The sequence below is a fragment of the Myotis daubentonii genome, chromosome 12 (assembly GCF_963259705.1).
Source record: "Myotis daubentonii chromosome 12, mMyoDau2.1, whole genome shotgun sequence".
Taxonomy (NCBI): Eukaryota; Metazoa; Chordata; class Mammalia; order Chiroptera; family Vespertilionidae; genus Myotis; species Myotis daubentonii.
In genome coordinates this window covers 43233243-43241453 of record NC_081851.1, presented here as the reverse complement: position 1 = coordinate 43241453, position 8211 = coordinate 43233243, and the positions used below count along the sequence as shown (strand labels likewise).

The 8211-nt window shown below is 34.5% G+C and overlaps 1 pseudogene; it reads right to left on the bottom strand.

Moving 5' to 3' along the window:
* Positions 1–495: 495 nt before the first annotated feature.
* On the bottom strand, positions 496–1165 carry LOC132213689 (deubiquitinase OTUD6B-like; annotated as a pseudogene).
* Positions 1166–8211: the final 7046 nt, after the last annotated feature.

The window sequence follows — 8211 nt, the reverse complement described above, 5'->3', positions numbered from 1 at the left end:
TAACAATTAAAGCAAGCTTCTTAGCTGCACTTTGACGTGGTTATATAAAATCATCACAGCATTAATCTCACTAATACCAAGGTTACTGCAATCAAATTTATTTATAAGCATTAATTAAATTTGCTGTCACCATCCCCACATTATTGTAATGACAAAGAGACTGAGTCATTTCATTTCTTCAAGAATAATTACATTTACTGAAAGCTTTTAGTAAAACATTTATGATTTATTTCAACAGAATATTCAGGATCCTATATCTATAAAAATATAAGCAAATAGGATTGCATCTTGGCCAATAAATGATGTTCTCCCCAATGGAGTTTTAAGTATTTTTTAAAATACCATTAAGGGAATGCTGGTTAAAGTTTATCTCTGACACATTTTTAAAAGCCTGTTAGCAGCTTTGCCATAAAACTGATTTATGGTAGTTGTATTTTTCAGTAACATTTAGAACAATCCAGCACTTAGTATGAATACTCATATCAGCACACTATACTAAAACAATTGTGTAACATTTTGTAAACTAGCTGCAATTTCAATAGCTCTGTTCACCAGCCATGTAACAGAATTATATGTTCTTCTAAACTGTATGCATGTCTCATATATACAAGTATTATGTTGTTGTTTTTAATATTCTTCACCAACTACAACCAGAGGAGAAACTGCCTGTATTATCTCTATTCGTGTTTGTAAAATATGAGACAGGGCTCTTAGCTCAAGCTGACCTCCTCATGCAGCTGCATTGATAGTATCATCACAGTACTTTCCAAACTCTTTTGGAGACTACATATCTCCTGTGTTAGTGTTTGTTAAAAGTGGCAGAAAGTCTTCCACATGGCTTTGCATATATTTAGCAGTTTGACTTCTTAAGGCAGCTACAATAAGAGGGCATTCCGGTCCTTTCTGTTGTTCTTCAATGGCTCTATACACAGTGGCCATCAGATGGAATCTGTTCAATTTCCAACTATCTGGCTGCCAATATTTGAGCAAGTTTTTCACTTTCTACATGTCTAGCTCCAGGTAAGTGCTCAGTTTCAGCTTCAGCTATCCTTTCTTTTCACTCCTTTTCCAATGCAATTTTTTTGTCTGGTCTCTTTTGTGCCCTTTATACCTGAGGAAGACTGAAAGCTGAAAACCTTCCTGGGGCTTGGACATCACACAACATACTTCTGCCTCACTCTATTGGTTGAAGAAAGTCACCAGGCCAATCAGGAAAAGAATCTACCTCTTAATGGGAGAAGTGTCAAGGTCATATTGCAAAGGAACACGGCACAGGATAGAAAGAACTAGGGCCATCTTTGCAAACACTGTATCACACAGAACTCATTTTAAAATGCCTCCTTTGTTCAGTGTTCCTCAAAGTAAATTTATATATTGCATATTTGCAATCTAGAACATGTTTCACAAAGAAATAATGGGAAAACTCTAATATACACCTACATAGCACTCTACAGCTTTTAAAGTTCATCACAAATATCTCATTTGATAATTCATTCAACAAATTTCTCTCTTGTGTTGATTATGTGCCAAGCACACTAATATACTGTAGGGTACCAGTTAGATATGATCCTTTCCCTCAAAAAAGTTACAGTCTATGTAAGGAAAAATATATATTTAATAGGTAATAACAATCAAGTAATAATAATATGAGATTAATGTTATGGGAAGTCAACACAGGAAATAATTATCAGTCAGACTCTGTGCCAACATTGAGTGAGATGATATTTATGATAATCCTGAAAGAGGCAAGGCAGGTAATTAGTTGTTATTCTTATCTTTAAGTGAGGAAACTAAGTAAGGCTCATAGAGTTAACCAAGTAATTTATCCCACATTTTCAGGTTCTAAGTGGCAGAAGTAAAAACAAAAACAAAAAAACAAAAGGCTATTTTCCAAATACTGTTTTTTCCAATATTTTCTTCTGCCACCCTAGAAACCAATATTATTATGAGTGCCCGAAACATAAAAAACACCAATAATTAAAAAAACGTATAGGAAGGTACATATTTTGTAAGGATTATTTTGAAGAATCTTCAGTATTTACAGATTTAGAGATTGATCATGTAATGTATAACATGCCTAATCTAGCACACCGATCTATACAACAAGGGATTCTGCTTATTTCTTAAATCTCTCTACTCTAGAATCTAGACTGTTACCATTTGGGTTCACTGGGTTCAGAAAAAGCCATTTAAAAAATAATAACTGAAGGGGCTCTTTAACATGACTATCTAAAGCCAACAAAAGAATTAGATGAGAATGACTAAACTGAATTTCTACTGTAGAATGAAATATGCTATATCCAGTTTACTAAGCAATGAGCTTAATCAGGAATATACACGTTTTGGCCTCAAATTCTCTTTGGAATAAGAAAGGATATAAAGTATAAATAAATATGTGGAAATATGTAATGTATATCAACATACATACATATATATGTACATGCACACAAAAATTTCAAATAATTATCCATGTGACTTTAGAATTGTTTTATTCCTTTTCACTAGGAAACTGGTAAAAGCCTCAAGCTAACAAGGCTTAAGGGAAGTTTTGATCTATATGAATCCTTTCTTCCTTTCATTGCCCTGTTACTCAATTTTTGGCTTCATATGGGCTTCATTGCATGCTGGTGTGTGTTAGAAAGGCTCACATATCAAATGGCCTAAAATCTCTTAGTCTCTCTGTGATGCTCCAAATCCAGACAGTAGTCTTCAATAAATGTATTTCTATTATTCAATTAATCTCAGTTTTCAGTTTGTTATTGTACTGATCCATGCAAAGCTAGGCTTGCTGATCTCTAATATTTTTCTCTTTAAAAATTTGGTTCCAAGTCACTGATAATTAAAAATGGCCTCTTTCTTTGTCTTTTTCTTTCTTTCTTTTTTATTTTTTTATTTTTATTTATTTATTTTTTTGTGTGTCTGACCAGCAGTGATGGGAGGGGTAATATAGACCAGAATTTTCTAATTCTATGCTTCAAATGGCTTACAGCTGTGAGGCATGATATTGGGATTCCTCTGAGTTGGTTGCCTCAAGCTGCTAGCAGCCTTTATCAGAGGGTGGCCCAAGAGGTGCAGCAAATCTACAGGTGGAGTGGATGATGAAAAACATCCAGTAATTCCATAGCTTCTTTCCCATGGTGAATAACAGCATACAATGCTTGGTAGCTGGCTGCTAAAGTAGATGTCCAAATGGTAGAATAACTCCTTGGCTGTGCTTAGCACATTGCATCCAGCATGGAGCTCCTGGATGGTGCAACTCTGATGGGTTTCAAACTCTTACTTCACTGGCATCAGATACTTCTGATTGTTTGCAGCTGATGTGGCCTTTTAATGGGATCCAAAATAGTTTGATCTAACTAATCCAATAATGCATGTATGTTTTATGAATTAAAGTTTCATCATTATTTTAAAATACTTGATAGAAAAAAGTTCAATTTAATTTAAATGTTAGGGACAGTAGCATCAGCTTACTCACCTAGAAGTACAGTGTATGGGGGAAAAATAGATATTTAATCGGTAAAAATAATCAAGTAATAATAACGTGAGATTAATGTTATGGCAAGGCAACACAGGAAATAATTATCAGTCAGACTCTGTGCCAATTATCAAATCAGGTTTCATCCTGTGGTTGTCAATAAAAAAAGAGCTGTTAGAGTCTATGATTATAATTTCATACATTTTTAAATGGTTGCAAAAGGTTAAAAAAATTTTATCACCAGTTGTGCAACATTTTTCATAAATGGTGACTGTGTTTCCTTTGGCTGATGAAACAAATGACCACAAACTGGGTGGTTTATAACAACATATATTTATTTTCTTACAGTTATGAAAGCCCAAAGTCTGAAATGAGTTTCCATGGACTAAAATCAAGGTGATACCAGGGCCACCCACACCACCTCTTGAGGCTCGAGGGCAGTGATGGCGAACCTTTAGAGCTCGGCGTGTCAGCATTTTGAAAAACCCTAACTTAACTCTGGTGCCATGTCACATATAGAAATTTTTTGATATTTGCAACCATAGTAAAACAAAGACTTATATTTTTGATATTTATTTTATATATTTAAATGCCATTTAACAAAGAAAAATCAACCAAAAAAATGAGTTCGCGTGTCACTTCTGACTCATGTGTCATAGGTTCGCCGTCACTGCTCTAGGGGAAAATCATGTCCTTGCCTATTCCAGTTTCTGAATGTTTTCTTCATTCCTTAGTTCATGGCCTCAAATCACATTGCCTTTTCTCTTCTTGCTTCCATCATCACATTGCTTTTTTCTTTTTGTCTTCAAATCTCTCTCTGTTTATATTTTACTAGAGACTCAGTGCACAAAATTCATGCACCTGTAGGGTCCCTAGGCCTGGCTGGAGATCAGGGCCAATTGGGGCCTTCCGGCTGCTGGCTGGGGCCTTCCTTCATCCCGCGCTGCCCCTGGTGGTCAGCGCATGTCATAGCGAGTGATTGAACTCCTGGTTGGTCAAACTCCTGAGGGGATAATTTGCATATTAGCCTTTTATTATATTGGATAAGGGCACTTGTGATTACATTTAGGACCCATCCAGGATAATTTCTCCATCTTAAAATCCTTAATTTAATCAGTTTTGAAATACCTGTTATCATCTGAGGTAACATTCGCACATTTCAGGGTTTAAGAACTGGATATCTTGGAGGGCCATTATTCAGTCAATGACAGTGATTTCAAGAATTTGAAGAGATTATCATTTTGAAAGTCTTGATCAGAAACTATGTGTAGCTATTTTAAATATAAAACCCAATTCAAAAAGTTTATGTTTATGAGGAAGTTCAAATTTCTCATTCAAAAATTTGAAAAGATTTTATCTTAAAAGTTTTATACAAATTATATGTAATATTTATCCTATTATTTGCATTCATTTCTATTTTTATAATTTCATGTATTTTTTAAGCAATTGATTTTTCACCATATTCAATATAGATATCCACAAATTCCCTCCAGGCTACCCTAATTGCCATACGAATATTATCCTTTCTCTCTGTGTCATGATGAGGAAAAGTTTGGGAAATAAGTGAGCAGAATCCTTATCTATTATACTAGGAAGTTGAAACATTTAATACCTAAAATCCAGAAACCAAAGAAATAGCAATATAAGCATTTAGAAATAACTATATTGTATATATAACTAAGGTAATTTTCAGAAGAAAATGGTGCAGGGCTGGATGAAGAGAGGTAAGGAAAGAGTACAGTTATTTATTATCAGCATTTTGGTACTAGTGAGATATTTTTTTAAAGAACTATTTTATTTTTTAGACTACCTTATTTTTTTTAAGGACTACCAAAGAATATATTTTAAAAGAACTACCTTTTTTTAAAAAAAATACTACTCACTCATTAGCAGTCCGTCTCAAAGATAATATTTGATATCTTTTTCCAGTTAACACTGTTTGGTTATGTTTGGACTCAAGTGAAATGCCCTATTAAACATTTCTAAAAAGTCAGTTAAAAATGGTATCAGAACTTAACATTATTATGCCACAGTTTTTCCTGTGGTGTTTTCTCTAAATATGTCATTCTCCTTTTCATTCTAGAAAAGGAAAAATAGTGTTACTTTTTTATTCCCTAATTTACATTACACATTTAATGATATAAATTGCCTAATTATTTAGGCCTCATTCAAAGGATAATCCTGAGAATCTTCTCTTTAATATTTAGTTAGAATGGTGAGTGTGAAATGTTTAAAATAAATTTCCTGAGGCTAAGTTAGGAAACAGAAGTTCTTTATCCTTCCCTTCCCAGTGGTGGCACTGGCAGGAAATTTAGTAAGCTGACCAGAGGCAGAGATGTTTGGAAAACCATCAAAAGACATTTGATGGAATGCACAATAGGGCATCTTTAATATGGTTGAAAGAGGGAAAAATAGAGTTAAACTGAATGCTTTCCTATTTCACAGCTCTTTTCTATGAGAATTTCAAAGTCACTAAGAATAACCTCATTATCTATACATACATCACTACAGAAAAGAATAATGTCTATTCTCTTAGTAGTTTAGTAAGAGATGTGTTATTTCTTAGTGTGCTTTTTTTTGTATTTCCAAATTATAATTATATAATGATCTATGTTTGTTAAAAACCCTGATCGAATACAGGATTTTTTAAATGGTTATTCCTGTGCCTACTCACCAGAGGAAGTAACTCTTCTGTCTCTACAATCAAGGGGGGTCTGGAGATGCAGTTTGGCACATGAGTGAGATACAATTCCATGGGCATCACCAATCCTCATCAACACTCTCCTCTGGGCATCATACAGAACATGAACATGAGAAACAGGAGACAACATAGTAAGGACCTGTCTTCTAAGCAACTTTCAGAGGAGAATGTAGAGTAGAATTCTTGATGTGAACAAGATAATGCATGTTGTGGTTAAACTGCATTCTTGAGAGCCTGATGATTTTTAAAAACTACTTAGAAGATTGGTTTTTCAACTCTTTAGATAATTATCTGTAATGTGAGACAATCCTGTTTTTAAAGCAGCTTAGTTATTTGAAATAATTGCTACTGTTGTGATACACAAGTTATATAACCTTCCGATGTAATTTAATTTCATACTATGAACAAATCGAAGGATATGTCATAATTTAAATTCATAACTTATTTCAGCAAACTTCCTGATTCATTAACAACACGATGCTGGCAACAGGAAAGAATGAAGTCTTTCTCTTCCTCAAGTATTTGGAAACGTCGTTCATTTTTAGACTACTCATTCATTAGTAATCCATCTCACAGGTATTATTTGATAGCTCTTTCCAGTTAACCCTGTTTGGTTATCTTTTGACTCACGTGAAATGCCCTATTGTTAGATCTAATCAGTAACTGGTAATTTCTGACAATAGTAGCCCCCTCTTTCCTCTTTCATGTGAGTGACCTAGGATTTATGATGGATACAGGTGGGAGCCAGTGCTGTGTATTGAGTGTGGGCAACAGTCTGGTGTATAATTGTTACCTGGCCTCTTGGTGAAACACTTCAGGCATGACTGAAAATTTATGTGTCTAACATGTTATACAAAACTGCATTGCTTTATTTTCTTGTGTGTAGGGAATTGGGGTAGGATAGACAAAACACCCAAACCCATACACATTACTGATCTGTACACTTATTTCATGCTTTAGCAATTTCTAAACCACCCCTTATTGGATAATGACTATGATGGGTAGTTAGCAAAGCTTACTGTCAAGTCATCAGAATGTTGCATTTGCTGCTACTATTTTTATACGTTGGCCCAAGTTGATATTCCAGGTGGAAATAACTGAAACAAATGCCTCTAAATATAAATTTTAAAAATCTTGTTTACAGCTCTCAAAGAGTAAAGAATACAATACTGGAGTTAAAAAGATTTAATGGCAATAAATTGGTCATTCAGTATATACTTACTAAGTGTTTGCTATGTACCAGACACTGTGCCAAACACTAAATCTAAAGGGCACAAAAAAATGATGGTTAGAAATAGGGCAATAGTCATTGTCTCCTTGTTGTCGATAGAATGTTCTTATGTAAAAAAAATAGAAAATGATATGGCAAGGTTGTTATACATGCCAGGACTAGTTAAATGAAACAAATTTTCTCAAGTTTCCAAGGGGAATTAGAAAGAAGGAAAGAGAAAGGTATAGGCAGAATTTATATCATCCTTAGATGGGAGCATATGGTACCAGTGAAATACTGGCTGTCAGGCTTCTTTTTAGTTTACAATCCATTACAATTCATCCCTGAACACACACTCCTTCCCAGCCCCCCATCCTCGTCGTCCTTTAGATACCCCCAAGTTTCTCCCAAGGTTTATCTGTAAATCTATGTATTTTACAGATTTCTAATGATATAGATAGCAGCATCATACACCTTGACAGGTAACTCCGTAGTAGTGTATTATGAAAAAAAAGGGGGTTGAACATACACACACACACACACAGAGCACAATTTTTCAAGTATTAAATGTATAGATATATAGAGAATTAGGCAACTGCCTTCTAAACCGACTTGAAATTGCTCCATGGCCATGGTCTTTCTTCCTTAACCCCACATGAGCTGCCAAGTGAGGTTGTTTCTAGTGGTTCTGAGGGAGTGGGAGCCTCTTTTACAAAATCTTTTGGGGTTCAAGACTAAAAGTAAGCCACTGTATGAGGAAATTCCATTTACAGGGCACTATTTAAAAATAACATTTAGGAATATAGCTTGTAGTAGTCTCTTAAC